The sequence below is a fragment of the Phyllobates terribilis genome, unplaced genomic scaffold (assembly GCF_046119375.1).
Source record: "Phyllobates terribilis strain yellow unplaced genomic scaffold, ASM4611937v1 Scaffold_1__5_contigs__length_1240528914, whole genome shotgun sequence".
In the NCBI taxonomy this organism is placed as follows: Eukaryota; Metazoa; Chordata; class Amphibia; order Anura; family Dendrobatidae; genus Phyllobates; species Phyllobates terribilis.
In genome coordinates, this window is record NW_027362761.1 from 908,170,736 (window position 1) to 908,192,009 (window position 21,274).

The following is a 21,274-nucleotide window of genomic DNA, read 5'->3' on the forward strand; positions in this document are numbered from 1 at the left end:
TGTTAATTGAGTGTTTCCTTTATTTTTTGGAGTAGTGTACATCAGATATTGAAATCAGCCCAAAATTTATATCTATAGCTAACAATCGGCTAAGTGGAATTTTACAATTGAATACAATGATATTTGTATCTTAAAGTTTCAGCTACTAATTTAGCAAAATGGTTTTCAAGGAATACCTTCTGGCATAGCAAAATATACTGTAAATAAATAAAAAAGTACCTTGTGTTACAAATCACAATTACTTTTAGGCAGCTGTATTTGATGTAATGCATTTTTATGTACCCAACCAATACATTTTCCCTATGTTGTGCATTGTAAATGTACATTTCCTCTATTAAAGGGAATCTGTCACCCCCTGGCACTTATTTGACTTCTAATATGGCCATACAGGTGATAGTGACAATTTAAATCTATATTTACCTATATGCCTCATATTAGAGGTCTTGTTGCTGTGAAATGTTTTTTTCAATCAAGTTTCTGATACTTGCAGGGGACTGGAAGAAGTCCCTGCCTACTGTGTGAATTACAATGTTTCACCCCTCCCCTGCACTTCACAGTGCCTGGAGTTGGCTGCTGCAACTGCACATCACAGGGCACTGTGACATGCAGGGGAGGGGGGAAGCATTGTAATTCACACAGTAGGAGGGGATTTCTTCCAGTCCCAGGACTGGAACACATCAGAAACTTGTATGATAAGTGCTAGGGGGTGACAGATTCCCTTTAATATCTCGGCAAGCTATTCCTGGTGTGAAATTAGAGGGGTGGGAGCCTCACAGAGACCCTAATGGATAAATACTACAACAGCTTCTGCCTCTTCCCTTAGGTTATATGCACATAATGTCTTTTCCAGATTGATCTGCACCGAATCCTCTTTAAAAAGTGATCAGAAAAGGCTCAAAAGGTAACTTTTTGTGAAAATAATAATTTGTCGTGCATATGTTCAGGCTTTTGAGGTTTCAAATGACGCTAAGCGGCTAAAAGTAGTGAGTAGATCATTTTTCAGGATTTTTCCAATCAGAAGATGCTCTATACTTACAATACAAGTCAATGGGAAGGCTCAAAAAAGATGCCCAGAAGACTCCCAGGCATCTTTTTAAGTAGTCTACCAGTGTTTTTGCTTTAGAAACCATTTCTTCATTGTTGAATGGAGAAAAAAAAAGACTGGAAAATGCCAGTACATAAGATAACCTAAAGCACTATAAAAACTCTCAAAAAAAACTGCAAGTGATCAAAAACTAGCATTCAAGATGCTACCAAAATGGAGTAAAAGAGACTCTTCAGGACAAAAAAACACCAAAGTGTCCTGAAGCAGATTCCTTAGAAGACTTGGCATGTTCAAAGACTAATAAACAGTATGGACAGTCGTGGCCAAACGTTTTGAGACTGAAATAAATTTTGATTTTCGCAAAGTTTGCTGCTCCAGTGTTTTTAGATCTTTTAGTGAGATGTTTCTATGGTTACCGAAGTACAATTCTTACGTTTTTAATCTTTTATTGACAAATACATCAAGTTTGTGCAAAGACTCAATATTCAAAGTGTTGACCCTTTTTAGTCAAGACATCTGCAATTCTCCCTGGCATGCCGGATATCAGCTTCTGGGCCAAATCCTGGTTGATGGCAGCCAATTTTTACGTAACAGTGATTGGAGGTTATCACATTTGCTGTGTTTTTGTTTATCCACCTACTTTTTGAGAACTGACCACAGTTTCTCAATCAGATTGAGACTTGGGGAGTTTCCCACAATGGACCCAAAATTTCAATGCTTTGTTCACCAGGTCATTTAGTTATCACTTTTGCCCTGTGACATGGTGCTCCATCATGCTGGAAAAACCATTGTTTATCATCAAATTACTTCTGGATTCTTGAGAGAATGGGTTATAGAGGATGCTTAGATATCATTCTTTATTCATACCAGTGTTCTTAGGCAAAATTGTGAGTGAGCCGACTCCCTTTGAAAAAAAGCAACCCCACACATGGTCTCAGGATGCTTTCCTGTTGGCACAGGAAAGGACTCATGGTAGCGCTCACATTTTGCTCTCCAGATAAACAGTCATCTAGATTTCTCAAGCAGTCTGAAGGGGGCTTCATAAAAAAATAACTTTAAACCAGTCTCATGCAGTCTAATAATATAATAATATCACTGTTGATAGGTCAGCATGGTGGCTCAGTGGTTAGTACAGTAGCTTTGCAGCGCTGGGGTCCTGGCTTCAAATCCCACCACGAGCAACATCTGCAAGGAGTTTGCATGTTCTCCCCATGATTGTGTGGGTTTCCTCTGGGTTCTCCAGTTTCCTCCCACACTCCAAAGACATACTGATAGGGAATCTAGATTGTGAGCCCCAACGGGGACAGCAATGATAATGTCTATAAAGTGCTGTGGAATTAATGGTGCTATATACAGTCATATGAAAAAGTTTGGGCACCCCTATTAATCTTAAGCTTAATGTTCTATAAAAATTGGTGTTTTTGCAACAGCTATTTCAGTTTGATATATGTAATAACTGTTGGATACAGTAATGTTTCTGCCTTGAAATGAGGTTCATTGTACTAACAGAAAATGTGCAATCTGCATTCAAACAAAATTTGACAGGTGCATAAGTATGGGCACCTCACCAGAAAAGTGACATTAATAGTTAGTAGATCCTCCTTTTGCAAAAATAACAGCCTCTAGTCGCTTCCTGTAGCTTTTACTGAGTTCCTGGATCCTGGATGAAGGTATTTTTGACCATTCCTCTTTACAAAACAATTCCAGTTCAGTTAAGTTTGATGGTCGCCGAGCATGGACAGCCCTCTTCAAATGATCCCACAGATGTTCAATGATATTCAGGTCTGGGGACTGGGATGGCCATTCCAGAACATTGTAGTTGTTCCTCTGCATGAATGCCTGAGTAGATTTGGAGCGGTGTTTTGGATCATTGTCTTGCTGAAAGATCCATCCACTTTGTAACTACATATTTATCACTGATTCTTGAACACTATTGTCAAGAATCTGCTGATACTGAGTGGAATCCATGCGTCCCTCAACTTTAACAAGATTCCCAGTGCCAGCACTGACCACACAGCCCCAAAGCATGATGGAACCTCCACCAAATTTTACTGTGGGTAGCAAGTGTTTTTCTTGGAATGCTGTGTTTTTTTGCCACCATGCATAACGCCTTTTTGTATGACCAAATAACTCAATCTTGATTTCATCAGTCCACAGGACCTTCTTCCAAAAAGAAATTGGCTTCTCCAAATGTGCTTTTGCATACCTCAGCCAACTCTGTTTGTGGCGTGCTTGCAGAAACGGCTTCTTTCGCATCACTCTCCCATACAGCTTCTCCTTGTGCAAAGTGCCTTGTATAGTTGACCGATGCACAGTGACACCATCTGCAGCAAGTTGATGCTGCAGCTCTCTGGAGGTGGTCTGAGGATTGTCCTTGACTGATCTCACTGTAGTGCCGGCGTCCCTGCCCTCTGCTAGGCAGGGACGCTGCTCCCCTCACCGCTCTGCTCCGTGCCCGGCATCTTCCCCCCGCTCTGCTGTCAGCGCGCGCTCCGTCCCGGCGTCCTCCTCCTGCTCTGCTCTCAGCGCGCGCTCCTTCCCGGCCCCTGTGCTTAGGGCGCGCGCGCGCGCGCTCCCCTCCTCTTAAAGGGGCCGCGCGCGCCGCCCTAAAGAGTCCCCGGCCAATGGCCGGAGGACTTCATCATATATAAGGCACCTCCTCCAAAATGGAGGTGCCCGAGCAATGTTGTTTGCACCTGTGTCTCACCTGTGCTTCAGCCCTCAGGTCCCGTTGCCAGTGACCTGCCAGTTACCTGCCAGTTTCCTGCCAGTTTCCTGCTAGTTACCTGCCAGTTACCTGCCTGATTCCTGCCTGAATACTTGTTACCTGTCTGCCAGTCTGAGGTCCGACGGTCTGCCTTACTACTCCTGTCAGTCTGTCTAAAGGACCAGCCTGCCCGCTCACCTGGGAGCGCATATCAGCTACCTGCCTGCTTGCCTGAGGTCCGACGGTCTGCCTTACTACTCCGGTCAGTCTGTCTATGGACCAGCTTGCCCGCTCACCTGGGAGCGCTTCTCCGTTATCTGCCTGCTTGCCAGCCCGGAGGCTCCGTTGTCACGTGCTGTGACCACCAGCAATCTCAGAGACTCTTGCCCGCTCATCTGGGAGCGCATCTCCGTTACCTGCCTGCTTGCCAGCCCGGAGGTCCCGTTGTCACGTGCGGTGACCACCAGCTATTCCAGAGACTCTTGCCCGCTCACCTGGGAGCGCTTCTCCGTTACCTACCTGCCTGCCAGCCCGGAGGTTCCGCCGTCACGTGCCGTGACCACCTGCTATTCCAGAGACTCTCGCTTGCTCACCTGGGAGCACACATCTACCATCTGCCTGCTAGCCTACCCGGAGGCTCTGCCATCACAGGTCGTACCTACCCCTTACCCAGAGACTGCCCTGATCACTTGCCGTAACTCCCTGTCCGTTCACCCAGAGACTGCCACCCGCTCCCTTACAAGGGCCGCCCCCTTGTATAGTAGCTCAGAGGTTCCACCTCCCGGACCCGTTACAGTTTGCTCGGGCCATGGAACCCGGTGGCACCCAAGCTCCCTCGCTCACGGACCTGTGTCATGAACTGTCCCGTCAAAGGTCCCAACAGGAGTCCATCCTGGGTCACCTGCGGAATGTCAATACTCGCCTGGACACTCTGACTGCACCACCTGCAGCCACTGCCAGTACCATGACTCGCAACCCGGCAGCTCCGCTACCCACTAATACCATGGTAACCTATCCCGGTCCCCGGCTGTCTGCACCTCCTCGCTTCGGAGGCGACTCCGTCCAGGCTCGGGGCTTCATAAATCAGTGCACTTTGAACTTTTGTCCCATCAGTTTAATTCCGACCGGGCCAAAATTGCCTTTATCATGTCCCATCTCACCGGGGAGGCCCTGGCCTGGCTAAATCCTCTATGGGAGAGAGGAGACCCCCTGGTGTCCAACTTGCCTGCCTTTCTCTCGGCTTTCCGGAAAGTCTTCGACGAACCCGGACGGAAGACCTCATCCGCATCCTCTCTGCTACGCCTCCGTCAGGAGGGTCTCACCGTGGGCCAATATGCCATACGGTTCCGCACCCTTGCCTCGGAGCTGGCCTGGGATAACGACGCTCTGGTATCCGTCTTCTGGGAGGGTCTGTCCGGTCGTATTAAAGATGAACTTGCTGGTCGGGACATTCCTACCTCTCTCGATGATCTAATAACCCTTGCCACCCGGATTGACCTACGGTTCCAGGAGCGTGCCAAAGAGGTCACCCGTGAGAGAAGGATTCCACGTTTAGCTCCTACTTTCCAGAAACCCGTCATTCCCTCCTTCTCTCCCCAGGTACACTCTCCTGAGCCTATGCAGGTCGACCAGACCAAGATGGTCAAAACCCGTCAGGACTCACGCCGTGCCGAGGGGAGCTGCTTCTACTGTGGCAGTAAGGAGCACCGGATCCGTGCCTGCCCGGAGAGGTCGGGAAACGCCTGTGTCTAGGTTCGCTCAGAGAGGTCCACCTAGACAAGAATAAATCCTCTCCATCCCTGCTGTTGTCAGTTTCGATCATCTACGGGGAGAACCGTTATTTCGAACTAGCCCAACTTGACTCTGGAGCAGCCGGGAACCTTATTTCACAGTCCCTGGTTGAGAAATACCGCATCCCCACCAAACCTCTGGCTGTACCCTTGTCTGTCGCTGCCGTGGATGGGGGCCTCTTACCTCGCCCCATTCAACTCATCACCGAATCCATTACCCTGCAGGTGGGAATGCTGCATTCTGAAAGTATCTCCTTTCATGTTCTGCCTGGACTCTCTCACGCCCTCTTGCTAGGTCTGCCCTGGCTCCAGAGACATGCACCCGTGCTAGACTGGCAAACCGGAGAGGTCCTTCGCTGGGGACAAGACTGTCATAAAACCTGCCTGGTTCCCGTCCATCCCGTCCGTCCCTCTCCTACCCCAGCTAATCTACCTGGACTTCCGATTCCTTATTGGTCTTACGCAGATGTCTTTAATAAAAAGGAGGCAGAGACATTACCACCACATAGACCATACGACTGTCCCATCGATCTGCTACCCGGTACTACTCCTCCCCGTGGGCGTATCTATCCTTTATCCGCTGCTGAGACCCGGTCAATGTCCGAATATATTGAGGAGAATCTGGCCAGAGGATTCATCCGGAAATCTACCTCCCCGGCGGGAGCAGGCTTCTTTTTCGTCAAAAAGAAGGACGGCTCTCTCCGTCCCTGTATAGACTATAGAGGCCTAAACCTGATCACGGTGAAGAATAAGTACCCCCTTCCGCTCATTCCAGAATTATTTGATCGTCTGAGGGGGGCTAGGATCTTCACCAAACTGGACCTTCGTGGGGCGTACAACCTGGTTCGTATTCGTCAGGGGGATGAATGGAAGACGGCATTCAACACCCGGGACGGCCACTATGAATACCTGGTAATGCCCTTTGGTCTCTGTAACGCTCCTGCCGTCTTTCAAGAGTTGGTCAATGACATCTTCCGGGACCTTCTCTACTCCTGCGTAGTGGTGTACCTGGACGACATCTTGGTCTTCTCTCCGGATCTCCAGACTCACCGGAGGGACGTTCGTCAGGTCCTGCTCAGGCTAAGGCAGAACCATCTCTACGCTAAATTTGAGAAGTGCCTCTTTGAGCAGACCTCGCTTCCGTTTCTGGGCTACATTATCTCTCAGACCGGCCTACAAATGGATCCTGAGAAACTGTCTGCCATCGAGAAATGGCCCCGACCGGAGGGGTTGAAGGCCATTCAGCGATTCCTGGGCTTCGCCAACTACTACCGCCTCTTCATACCACACTTCTCTTCCCGGACGGCCCCAATTTCTGCGCTCACCCGTAAAGGTACTAATCCCAAAGAGTGGCCACCCGAAGCAGAGGAGGCCTTTCTTTCCCTTAAACAGGCCTTCTCTTCCGCCCCGGTGCTGCATCGCCCAGATGGCAACAAGCAGTTCTTCCTGGAAGTTGACGCCTCCTCCTCTGGAGCCGGAGCGGTACTTACTCAAAAATCGTCTTCCGGGAGGATGGTAACTTGTGGCTTCTTCTCTAAACTCTTCTCCTCCTCTGAGCGCAACTATTCCATAGGAGACCGAGAGTTATTGGCCATCAAACTGGCATTGGAGGAGTGGCGTTACCTGCTCGAGGGGGCTCTTCGCCCGGTAATAATTTACACTGACCACAAGAACTTGGCTTACCTCCAGCATGCCCAGAGACTTAACCCGCGCCAAGCCCGGTGGTCCTTGTTTTTTGCTCGTTTTGATTTTGTCCTTCATTTTCGCCCGGCTGACAAAAACGTCAAGGCGGACGCCTTGTCTCGGTCCTTTCTGGTGTCTGATCTCGAGGAGGATCCGAAACATATCATCGATCCCGCCAGAGTAATGCAGGTGGCTCCCGTGAGTCTAAATCGTCTTCCTCCTGGTAAGACGTTCGTACCAGTACCTGATCGGGAGAAGATCCTACACTGGGGTCATTCGTCTAAACTAGCTGGCCACGCCGGTCAGAAAAAGACCCTCCAGCTTATTACCCGGCACTACTGGTGGCCTAACCTGCACAAGGATGTAATAGACTTTGTTTCTGCCTGTGTGTCCTGCGCCCGCAACAAAGTTCCGAGACACCTGCCGGCCGGCCGCCTCCTACCTCTGCCAGTACCTGCTGCCCCCTGGCAGCATATAGCGATGGACTTCATTACTGATCTGCCCGTCTCTGCCGGTTGTACGGTCATTTGGGTGGTCGCTGACCACTTCTCCAAGATGGCTCACTTCATTCCACTGCCAGGTCTTCCGTCTGCACCCGAGCTGGCTAAAGACTTTATCCGCCACATCTTCCGTCTTCATGGCCTGCCCCGTCACATCGTGTCGGATCGTGGGGTACAGTTCACTTCCCGTTTCTGGAGAGCCACTTGTAAATTGCTGGACGTCACCCTGGACTTCTCCTCCGCTTACCACCCACAGTCTAATGGTCAAGTGGAGCGGATCAATCAGAACCTGACCAGTTACCTTCGGCACTTCGTTAATGCCCACCATTCTGACTGGGTGGATCTCCTGCCATGGGCCGAATTCTCGTACAACAATCACGAGAGCGAGTCTTCCTCCAAATCCCCGTTTTTTGTAGTCTACGGTCAGTATCCTCGGATCCCGTTTCCCGTCTCCACCTCGGCGGACAATCCGGCTGCGGAATCTCTTGTTAACAAATTTTCCTCCATATGGGAGAGTACCCGGTCCTTACTCCTTCTGTCATCCGAGCGTATGAAAAGACACGCTGACAAAAAACGTCTGGACCCTCCTCAATTCCGCCCTGGGGATAAAGTCTGGCTCTCGTCCAAATATGTCCGGCTCAAGATCCCTTCCTATAAGTTAGGGCCTCGGTTCATCGGCCCACTGGAGGTCATCAGTCAGATCAACCCGGTGGCCTATAAATTGAAACTCCCGGCCAACTTACGGATCCCTAACTCCTTCCATGTGTCTCTCCTCAAACCTGTGGTGCTTAACTCTTTTTCCAAGTCTACAGGTACGCCTCCTGCTCCGGTTTCTGCTGAGGACGAGTTTGAGGTAGAGAACATTCTTGCCACCAAAAGGGTAAGAGGAAAGACCTTTTTCCTGGTAGATTGGAAGGGGTTTGGTCCTGAGGAGAGAACGTGGGAGCCCCGGGAGAACATCCATGCCCCTCTCATCCTAGCTAAATTTCTGTCTGGCCTAAAAAAAGGGGGGGCCTAAAGGGGGGGGTACTGTAGTGCCGGCGTCCCTGCCCTCTGCTAGGCAGGGACGCTGCTCCCCTCACCGCTCTGCTCCGTGCCCGGCATCTTCCCCCCGCTCTGCTGTCAGCGCGCGCTCCGTCCCGGCGTCCTCCTCCTGCTCTGCTCTCAGCGCGCGCTCCTTCCCGGCCCCTGTGCTTAGGGCGCGCGCGCGCGCGCTCCCCTCCTCTTAAAGGGGCCGCGCGCGCCGCCCTAAAGAGTCCCCGGCCAATGGCCGGAGGACTTCATCATATATAAGGCACCTCCTCCAAAATGGAGGTGCCCGAGCAATGTTGTTTGCACCTGTGTCTCACCTGTGCTTCAGCCCTCAGGTCCCGTTGCCAGTGACCTGCCAGTTACCTGCCAGTTTCCTGCCAGTTTCCTGCTAGTTACCTGCCAGTTACCTGCCTGATTCCTGCCTGAATACTTGTTACCTGTCTGCCAGTCTGAGGTCCGACGGTCTGCCTTACTACTCCTGTCAGTCTGTCTAAAGGACCAGCCTGCCCGCTCACCTGGGAGCGCATATCAGCTACCTGCCTGCTTGCCTGAGGTCCGACGGTCTGCCTTACTACTCCGGTCAGTCTGTCTATGGACCAGCTTGCCCGCTCACCTGGGAGCGCTTCTCCGTTATCTGCCTGCTTGCCAGCCCGGAGGCTCCGTTGTCACGTGCTGTGACCACCAGCAATCTCAGAGACTCTTGCCCGCTCACCTGGGAGCGCATCTCCGTTACCTGCCTGCTTGCCAGCCCGGAGGTCCCGTTGTCACGTGCGGTGACCACCAGCTATTCCAGAGACTCTTGCCCGCTCACCTGGGAGCGCTTCTCCGTTACCTACCTGCCTGCCAGCCCGGAGGTTCCGCCGTCACGTGCCGTGACCACCTGCTATTCCAGAGACTCTCGCTTGCTCACCTGGGAGCACACATCTACCATCTGCCTGCTAGCCTACCCGGAGGCTCTGCCATCACAGGTCGTACCTACCCCTTACCCAGAGACTGCCCTGATCACTTGCCGTAACTCCCTGTCCGTTCACCCAGAGACTGCCACCCGCTCCCTTACAAGGGCCGCCCCCTTGTATAGTAGCTCAGAGGTTCCGCCTCCCGGACCCGTTACACTCACCATTCTTCTTCTCTGCCTTTCTGATGTTTTTCTTGGCCTGCCACTTCTGGCCTTAACAAGAACTGTCCCTGTGTTCTTCCATTTCCTTACTATGTTCCTCACAGTGGAAACTGACAGGTTAAATCTCTGAGACAGCTTTTTGTATGCTTCCCCTGAACAACTATGTTGAATAATCTTTGTTTTCAGATCATTTGACAGTTGTTTTGAGGAGCCCATGATGCCACTCTTCAGAGGAGATTCAAACAGGAGAACAACTTGCAAGTGGCCACTTTAAGTAGCTTTTCTCATGATTGCATACACCTGGCAATAAAGTTCAAAGCTCCATGAGGTTACAAAACCAAAAAAAAGTGCTTTAGTAAGTCAGTAAAAAGTAGGTAGGAGTATTTAAAACAAGAAAATGATAAGGGTGCCCATACTTATGCACCTTTCAAATTTTGTTTGAATGCAGATTGCACATTTTCTGTTAGTACAATAAACCTCATTTCAAGTCAGAAACATTACTGTGTCCAACAGTTATTACATATATCAAACTGAAATAGCTGTTGCAAAAACATCAATTTTTATAAAACATTAAGCTTAAGATTAATAGGGGTGCCCAAACTTTTTCATATGACTGTAAGTAAGTAAACTAAATAATTAAAAATAAAATATTATATTCAATAATTCACACACAATGATTATATTATATAATTCACACCCTGGCCACTAGGGATTTTCTAGATCCATGCTTGCTGTTGTTTCAGGAAACTCACATACATATTAGCAGCAATACTGACCCTATCTTTTGTATTGAAGGCTGTGTATACAGATGTTACCATTGTAATCCTGCCACTTATAGTAATGAGCCTGCTGAAAAATCTTTACTGAAAGGACAGGAAGTATGAGCCTAGAATAGCCACAGAGGCAAGTGTGAAAACTGCAAGATTTCTAACTTTGTTTTTTAATACAAGTCATCATAGCAAGAAAGAAAAACATTGCATTTTTTTTAAAAAATACATGCAACACAAAAACCTGATTTAAACAATAGGTATTTTTCTATTGTCGCATTCCCTTTAATACAGACAGTGATAAATGATGTTTATTGAAATTGCAATTCAGTTCTATCAATTAGGACAATTTACACTTGTGTCAGAGGCATCTGATCTCACTGAAACAAAAGAAAATGGAGAAAGAAATGAGTCTTACACAATTTACATAAAGTACAGTCTCTGCTGTCTAAGGGTGCTTTCACATTGAGTTTTGGCACCTGTTCGGTGGCCCCATCGGGGCTTATGTCTGCATCGCCCTGCAAAACAGGGGCCACAGACTGTAATGGTGCCGGCAGAGTGAACGTGCGCTTTGCTGTGCATGAATTTCATGATTTTCGGGTGTATACTTCTACTAGAGGCGGACACTCAGACGCAGTCTACTACGTCTAAGTATCCACCTCGAGTAGATGTGCATGTTCGAAAATGATGCATGGCAGAGTGCATTCTTGCTTTGCTGGCACCATTATAGTCAATGGTCCTGTCGGCGCATATTTCCGAACTCTGTTTTGCAGGGCGATTCAGACATAAGCCTTGACAGGGCCACCGAACAGTTGCCGGAATGCAATGTGAAGCACCCAAATGAATCAATCCCTGACCTGGCAATAGTCATTACATCTTATGAAGAGCAGTTATAAGCCTTCATTATATGTTCTATTTGTTGGAATAAACCCTTCAATCTCTTCACTACTTATACATTGCTGTAAAAATAACCATTCATCTCCTTAAAAAACTTCAGAGAATGTTGCCTCATTCGCACCACTGATCCTTTTTTTAAACATGATCTAAGCAGCAGACATAAAGGACATTTTTTGTCAACACCTAGATCAATGACTAAGTACTTAATTGTCATTGGAGAACAGTAAATGCTATTAATGACGTATCTTACAAATATATGCCTTTAAAAATACAATGTATATCAATTGTAACAGAACATTGCTAAGAATCTTATGTGGTGAAGATATGATCTATGAGCTATAATTTAATTCTTTCTCTGATCTCAATGCTTTTTTCTGTACAGTATCTCAGAACTTTCATAGCTTGATGAGGTTGACCAGTGTATATGTACAATATACATGTACCGTATATGTATTGTACATATAATCACTATGAGATACTGTGAGATACAGCAATGAGATACTGTACACCAAAAAGCATCAAAATCAGAAAACCATACCAGTTTCACTTGCTTTACTACAGGTACACACTTGGTCCCATGGTTCACTAAACTCAACTTGAAATATCTATACGACTCTGAATACCAAAATTGAATGTCACATACACTGGGGAAAATAAGTATTTGATACACTGCCGATTTTGCAAGTTTCCCCATGGAGAGGTCTGTATTTTTATCGTAGGTACACTTCAACTGTGAGAGACAGAATCTAAAAAGAAAAACCAAAAAATCACATTGTATGATTTTTACTAAATTAATTTGCATTTTCTTGCATGAACTAAGTATTTGATACAATAGAAAAACATCTTAATATTTGGTATCGAAACCTTTGTTTGCAATTACAGAGGTCAGACATTTCCTGTAGTTCTTGACCAAGTTTGCACACATTGCAGCAGGGATTTTGGCCTACTCCTCCATGCAGATCTTGGCCAGATCTTTCAGGTTTCGGGGCTGTCGCTGGGCAACACTGAATTTCAGCTTCCTCCAAAGATTATCTATTGGGTTCAGGTCTGGAGGCGGGCTAGGCCACTCCAGGTCCTTATCATGCTGGAAGACCCAGCCACGACCCATCTTCAATTCTCTTACTGAGGGAAGGAGGTTGTTGGCCAAAATCTCGCTATACATAACCCATTCCATCTTCCCTTCAATACGGTTCAGTAGTCCTGTCCCCTTTGTAGAAAAGCACCCCCAAAGTATGATGTTTCACCCACCATGCTTCATGGTTGGGACGTGTTTTTGAGGTTGTACTCATCCTTGTTCTTCCTATATAAACTATAATTCTAATTTAAAAAACCTTAAAATGGTGTTTTACTTTGTCCTGTTTATATATAGACAGAGCAGCTACACAAGGTGAAAGCATTGTTGCCCCTGCATTTAACACCTATGTGCCAATGGAGGCATACAATGGACACATCTGCTTGCCCAGATGATTTTAAAACATTGACAGATACCTGTTAAATACTCTGTTTACACTCTCCATGTCTTCTCTTCATCAGATAACCTGCTTCAATTACCTGTTAAGAAGATATCCAATGGCGATGATAGTGTTGAACAAAGTCTCAAAGTTGACCAAACTCTAGTGATAAGCAAACCTTTGACTGTTCGGGTTCGACTAATTGAGCCTAACGCCAAACAGTTTATTAAAAGTTCGGGTACCAGAACAGTACCCGAACCCGAACACGGACCCCATTCTTGTGAATGGGGGAGCCGAATATACCTGGTTTCCCGCACTGTCATTTGCGTGACAGCGCAGGAAGCACAGGCTCTGATCAGTGGTAATAGCATTACCGCGGTCAGAGCGCTGTGGCATCATGCTGACAGGTGTCAGCATGATCCCACAGCTGTGACAGTGACCTGCGGTAAAAAGCTTACCGCAAGTCATAGGCGCCGGCTGATGATACTACTACCACCATCAGCCGGCGCCTACTGCCATAGGAAACAGCGAGCGCAGGCACCACTGGATGGGAGCAGTAGTCTCTCACAAGTGGTGCCTGTGCTGAAAGTAAAACAAAATGTTAAAATTAAAAAAAAAATATTCAAATAAAAATAAAACACATTATACTCACTTACACCTTGTCCCCGATGTTCCCTGTCCCTGCAAAAAATAAAAAATAAAAAAACACCATATACTCACCTTACAGCTAATCCCCGAAGCCCATGATCACCTGTAATAAAGGTAAAATAATAAAGCAACCTCATCCTCATCTGTCCGCCACAGTCCAAATAGCGAGGGTCCCACGATGATCCCATCAATAGAACGACCACATTGTAAAATGTGACCGCTCTGTTCAGCAGCCACGATACACTGTTGCTCAGTGCCGGCAGATGAGGTCAGCGTATGCGCGGTGAGTATTTTCCCACGCTTGCGCTGACGTCAATGAGTTGAACTGAGTTCATGTAATATGAATGATGGCAGGCTGGATGGTCGCGTCCAGTTACAGTCCAGCCTGCCATCCAGATATAGAAGAGCTAGACACGTCGTGTGACACATGGATGTTCTTGAAGTCAGAAAGGTAAGGATGAGGTAGCTTTATTATTTTACTTTCATTGCAGGTGACAATGGCTTCAACTGGAATGGGCATGATGGTAAGTATGGTTTAATTTAGAACATTAAAAGGTGTCTGTCTTTATTTCAAATAAAGTATTTTATTCTGGGATTGGGTTTCTTTATTTAACATTTTACTTACACTACGTGGTTAGTAATGGGGGCGTCTTATAGACGCCTCTCCACTACTAACTTGGGCTTGATGTCAGCTGGCATTATAAGCTGACATCAACCCCAGCCCTATAATTCCACTGCCACCGCTATAAGGCAGTGGGCAGAGCGAGGCTAAGTGCCAGACCTGGCACATCCTATGGATGCGCCATTTCTGGGGCGGCTGAGGGCTGCTGTTTATAGCCTCGGAGGGGGCCAATATTCATGGCTTCTTTCTAGGCTATTAATATCAGCCTGCCAGCTGTCTGCCTAGCCTCTGCTGGCTAATAAAATAGAGGGACCCTACGTTAAGTTTTTTTTTGGTCCCCCATTTTAATAGCCAGTAAATGCTAAGTATTCAGCTGGGGGCTGATATTAGTAGCCTGGGAAGCTCCATGGGTATTGCCCCCTTCCAAGGCTAAAAACATCCGCCTCAGCTGTCCGCTTTCCCTCTGCTGGTTAATAAAATTACGGGGGACCCCATGCCAATTTTTTCCCAAAAATGTAATCATTTATTAGTAAATGACATGAACAGTAAGGTACACACGCAAAGCACAGATTATATATCTCACATATTTACCGTATTTTTCGGACTATAAGACGCACTGGACCATAAGACGCACCTAGGTTTTAGAGGAAGAAAATAGGGCAAAAAAACTTAAGCAAAAAATGTGGTCATGATGCCCTGTTATGGGGGAGGGGGTCTGCTGCTGATACTGGTATTGGGGTAATGTCCCCCAATTCTGTTAATATCCTCCATCCTGGTATATATGGCCCCTCCTTCCTGGTATACATGGCCCCCATCCCCATCCTGGTATGCATGGTACCCCTTGATCCCCCATCCTGGTATGCATGACACCCCTTGGTCCCCCATTCTGGTATGCATGGTACCCCTTGATCCCCCTTTCTGGTATGCATGGCACCCCTTGATCCCCTATCCTGGTATGCATGGCACCCCTTGATACCCCATCATGGTATGCATGGCACCCCTTGATCCCCCATCCTGTTATGCATGGCACCCTCTGAGCCCCCATCCTGGTAAGCATAGCACCCTCTGAGCCCCCATCCTGTTATGCATGGCACCCCTTGAGCCCCCATCCAGGTATGCATGGCACTCCTTGAGCCCCCATCCTGGTATGCATGGCACCCCTTGCACCCCCATCATGGTATGCATGGCACCCCTTGCGCCCCCATCCTGGTATGCATGGCACCCTCTGAGCCCCCATCCTCGTATACATGGCACCCTCTGAGCCCCCATCCTGGTATGCATGGCACCCTCTGAGCTCCCATCCTGGTGTGTATGGCACCCCTTGATCCTGGTATGCATGGTGACTCACCCCCTGGGCCTGTGCTGGGGGGAACCCGGAACCGGGCCTGTTGTAAGATGCTGGGGGTTGTAGTCTCCGTGTGGCGGTGACCCGGTCCGTAGCTCACGGTGGTCAAACCAGTGGCAGTCTATTTGTGTTGTAATTGTCCGACTACGCCACCCGTGGATTGCGGTCAGTGGGGACCGCCGCTGCGCTGCAGACCACTGAGGCTGATGTTATATGCGCAGCCAAGAATGGGATAACTCCCCACGGGAGAAGTATTGCCTCAGGGCAGCTAGAGTAGATGATGGTGGTGATGGTGTGAGCGTCCCAGTACTAATGGTGCTGGTGCGGCGATGAAACACAGAGACGTGTGGTTGCAGTTTCCAATGCTTTACTCACAGTTCTCATCCAGGTCACTTGTGCACATGAAGGACCGCCTGAGCCGTGCTGCGTTCACCAGGCAAGGGGCTCGACCAACTCCCAGGCAATTCCAGAGCGTGGCACAGGGCTCCCTTCTCTTCCCTTCTCTGGCCGTCCCCACCAGTGACCCACCTTTGTCCAGCTTCCTCGGGCCTTCTGTTGGCGAAACCTCTCTCCGGTTTCCCTGACCCTATGTGGTATGCTTTCCTGGTGGATGTAGTGAGGGGTCGCACCAAGATGTGGTCACAACCTCCGGTTTTGGCTGAGGATTAGTCGCCTCCACTAATTTGGGTTCCGGTACCCTGCTCTGCCAACCCTTCACCCTGTATCTCCTGGGCATAAGGGGTTCCTTCTTCACTCGTGTCTCTGGGCCTTTCTCTGTGTTCCTGTTCCTTGCTTCCTTTCTTACAGTCCTTTCTGTTCCTTCTCCTTTCTCTCTCTCTCAGGCTCCAGCCTTCTGACAAGGCCTGCCTGCGGAGCAGAGCCCATGCAGAGGCTCTGCTTCCTGTCTTCTCCTCTGACTCTTAACACTGACTCTAAGATGGTGCCCACCTTTTATACCTCCTTCTGACACCCGAGCCCAGGTGACTAGCAACCAATGGGCTCCTACCTATGCCCAGAGACCCACCCCTATCTGCTCCTACACCACTGGGTTCTCCTCCCCCTCCCCACTCCAGCCAGGGACAGAAGCTGTCGTGCCTGCACTTCTGTGGGAGCACCGTTGAGCTGTCCCTCGGAAATGGGGTGTGTGTGGTGCATGCAGCTTACTGAGCCCTAGTCCACACTCCATCCTTACCCGGGAGTGGAATACCACACCTCTGGTTTGAGGTGCAATACCCCTGTAGCAGCCGAGCCCTCGGGGTGCTACAATGGCACCCCTTGATCCTGGTATGCATGGCACCCTCTGAGCCCCCATTACGCTGCCCACAAAAAAATAAATAAACAATCATACTCACCTCCTCTCTCCTCCAGCGCTGTCCCGCTCTGCTGCCGACACTTTCACTGTGTGAGCTGCGCATGGCAGGGTGCGCATGGCGTCCCTGCCATGCACCCTCACACAGTGTGAGATGCTGTGCTGGAATAGTCACTGCTCCCCACGCCGGGACTCTGTGCGTGGGGAGCAGTGACCATTCAGTCTGTTCAATAGCGCACACACTGTACCGCAGCGCGGCTCCTGCTGCCGCTCTGTGGTCAGTGTGCTTGCTATTAAAGACCATGGATATTCACTACAACCCATAGGAGTGGGTTGTAGGGAATATTCATGAGCTTTAATAGCGGGCACACAGACCGCAGAGCGGCAGCAGGAGCCGCGCTGCGGCTCCAGTGTGCCGACTATTAAGAGAAATGAATATTCATTGCTCTCCATGCCCATGGGTATGGGGAGCAGGGAATATTCATTTTCTTTAGTAGCGGGCACAGTGTAGGCTGCAGCAGGCGGCTGCTGCCTCCTGTGCCCCGCTGATCCCCCACTGCCGCTCCCCTACACCCACCACCACGCACAGCCAGGTATATAGTATTCGGACTATAAGAAGCACCCCCCACTTTCCTCCAAAATTTTGGAGGAAAAAAGTGCGTCTTATAGTCCGAAAAATACGGTATATCTATCTGTATATCTATCTATTATCTATATAGTTAGCTATTCATATAGCTATTGTGGTCACTGCATTCTGAGTCTTCTATCCTTTGGATTACGAGCTTGGAGAGATGAGACACAGGACACGATGTGTGTCAAACAAACTCTAAACTTTATTACAAAGCATGGGTTTTATATCCACCCTGAAGGCAGGAAACGGATTTACCATATATGGTTTGATTATACAATTTTAGCACACAAAGACTGATTTCTTTTCTCGTGCTTGTGCTGAAACATTCAATTGGACACATTTGATTAGACACATTTAATCAGATACATTCTGATGACTAGCAAGGAAGCATTATTGATTCAAGAAGGAACATTCACTGCTGGTGTTATTTTGACCTAAAGTAACTTTCAGACTTATATAGCATAGATGGGGTCTTTGAATTTGAGAGGCCTCATCTTCTGCTATAACATTCCATCCTTTTGTTCCTTCATTTATCAATATGTTTCTCTATATTTTCTTTTAGTACACCGCTGAATACACTTTAGAAAAAGCTTAAAAACCAAATAAACCGCAAGACACATTAGCAAAACCTGTAAAATAGCTTGCACTATACCAGCCAACCACCCACCGATACCTTTAAACCAATTAGCAGGATTTAGAAAGGAAAAGGTGTTTGCCCACCAGAAATCCTGATTCTTGAGGTTGGCCTCATCATGAAGCTTCCTTAGTTTTACAACGTCCTCTAACTTATGTTTCAGCGTCAATACACTAGAATTGTCTATATAATGACAGCATGCGGGCCCTATTATCTGGCACATCTCTCCTTGTGCTGCTGTTAAATAATCTAGTACAAGGGTATGTTGGTTCGTGACAATAATCAATTGATTCTGTACTGCATGAGATCCGTTAACTACTTCTAAAATATCCCAAATCTGATCATCAAGATAGTCCGTAGCTTTTACTAATTTATCCCACATTTGTGTCAACATAGGGTATATAAACAATGCACTGAAAAATTTGTTTACCCCTCCCATTTGAACTATATGGGGTCTCCCACTTGGTCTTTCTTTATTGTCTGCTGATCGCTTATGCAGTGTATGTTTTGGGATAGACAAAGGATCTAGCTGGTCTGGAGTAACAATATAAGTTGCAGGTGTCAATCTGGCTAAAGTACAACTTCCTGTTACTCCTACTGGGAGCCACTTGAAAGCCTTGTCTCCACATACCCAATACATGGATAAGGGGAGATTCCATAATGCTGAATGTTGCAGTATTAGACGGTGAACTAAATCAACAAACTTAGAAACATTTGACATCATACACCACCCAGGCACTTGACCTATAGGGGAACAATAGCCAGCATCAGGATTGCCACACGTAGGTGCACCTCTCTGATAACTTGAGCTTTCATTACACTGTAGATTGCCAGGTATTTTGGCACAGGTATCACTTGTCCCGTTTTTAAAATAAACATTATTCACCCAATTAGAAGTGTGTAGATATCTTTCCAACAGGGAAGGTTTAAAGGCATCACTGCTTCCTGAAGTGGCATTAAAACTTATTTTCAATCCTTGTTCAGGTATTTTCCCTAGATCAGTAATTTATGTTTTGTTATGAGGTACCCACTCCCCTCCTTTAAATGCTATATACAACCTGGGAATTATTTGACCCGTCAGGTTCCCTTGCCACCAGGGAAATTTTGTCCATCCTACTACGGGAATCTCAACAGTGGTATTCCACAGTCTCTGTGTGGCATTATTGGCCCAAGTATCTGAGCAGTTCACCCAAAAGTTTATCTCTTCCCATGAGACTGGGACAGCGAGAAAGAGTATGCTAGTGGATGTCACAGGGGCATGTGTACATATCCAACAATTAGCAATGGTCTGGTTTTGCTCCTGTAGTCCATCGTTTAGAGCAAGATGGTGTTTAATGAATCTATTGTCGCCTCCATCTGTAGTGCCCAACCTAGTCCATGCACCTGTGGTCGCAAGGATGCAGGTAAGTATAAACAATGTCTTCATTCTTTGTCCGCTGGTTCTCCTAGTATCTTTTTTCAATGGGACGCGTGGATCCAGGTCTCTTTTCCCTCTAGCTTAACGGCTGTACTTGTGGTCAGCAGAACTTGAAAGGGTCTATCAAACCGTGGATCTAGGCTTTTCCTCACGTGTCTTTTTATAACCACCCAGTCTCCAGGTTGCAGCGTATGGCTGCTAGAGTCTTGATCTGGATCTGGAAGAGAACTGAAGACATTATCATGTACTTGCTTAATCTTTTTGTGTAAAGCCCTCACGTAGGAACTTAGCACATGGTTATTCATTTCTAATGCTTGCGGATAGAAACACCCTAGGCTGGGTACGTTGCCAAACAATATCTCATATGGAGAGAGTCCAGTCTTTCTATTAGGCGTATATCTTACTGAAAACAGAGCAAGCGGTAAACAGTCCGGCCATGGTTTTCCTGTCTCAGCCATGGCTTTCTGAATTTTTTATTTCAATGTCCCATTCAGTCTTTCCACTTTACCACTACTTTGCGGGTGATATGGGGTGTGGAATGCTTGTTGAATTCCTAGAGCTGACATGACTTCATTCATTATTTCACCTGTGAAGTGTGTACCTCTGTCACTCTCAATTACCTCTGGTACCCCATACCTGCAGACCACCTCCGCAAGCAGTTTCTTTGCGGTTGCCGCAGCCGTGGCTTTGGCAATCGGGAAAGCCTCTGGCCATCCTGAGAGCAAATCAATACAGACCAACACATATTACCATGATCCTGACTTTGGCAGCTGAATATAATCAATTTGCAGTCTCTGGAATGCATAGAGGGGCCGGGGGGTGTGTTTGGGTGGTGTTTTAACTACTCTACCCTGATTATGTGTAGCACATATCATGCACCCTTGTACCAGGTTTTCTATACAGGTGGAGAATCCTGGTGCCACCCAATGTTTCTGCATCACACTCATCACAGCCGTTTTAGATTGGTGTGTCGGCCCATGTAGCATCTGGGCAGCTGCTGGGTACAGTGCCCTTGGAAGGCATTGTCGTGTCCCTTTCCCCCATACCCCATTTGCTTCATTCAGGCATGCACCTTCCTTTAACCACTTATCAACCTCCTCCTTTTGAGCCTGAGCCTGCATTTGGGATAAGATGTCCTCCGACACAAAGGGGTTTTTAGGGGCACTTAACTGACGTACTGTTGACCCTTGTTGCGGCTTACAGGCTGCTGTTTTTGCCGCTGCATCTGCAATCGCGTTACCTCTGCTTACCTGGTCGGTGCGTCTGGTATGTGCTCTTACCTTTATGACAGCTACCTTTTTGGGTAGTTGTAGTGCATCAATTAACTGCTGGACCGCATCAGCATTCTTAATGGGGTGTCCTGCTGCCGTCAGGAAACCTCTTGACTTCCATATGGGACCAAAATCATGCGCTATACCGAATGCGTACCTAGAATCTGTGTAAATGTTAACAATACTACCTTCCGCTAGTTTACAGGCCTCGGTTAGGGCCCTAAGTTCAGCTTCTTGAGCCGATTGGTGTGGGAGCATTGGTTCTGCCTTGATTACTGCATTGAGGGAGACAACTGCATATCCAGTATGGAAAATACCTGAATCGTCCTGATGACAGGATCCATCTACAAAAAATTCAAAATCTGCATTTTGTAATTCATGTTCAAATACATTAGGTAAACCTGCCGT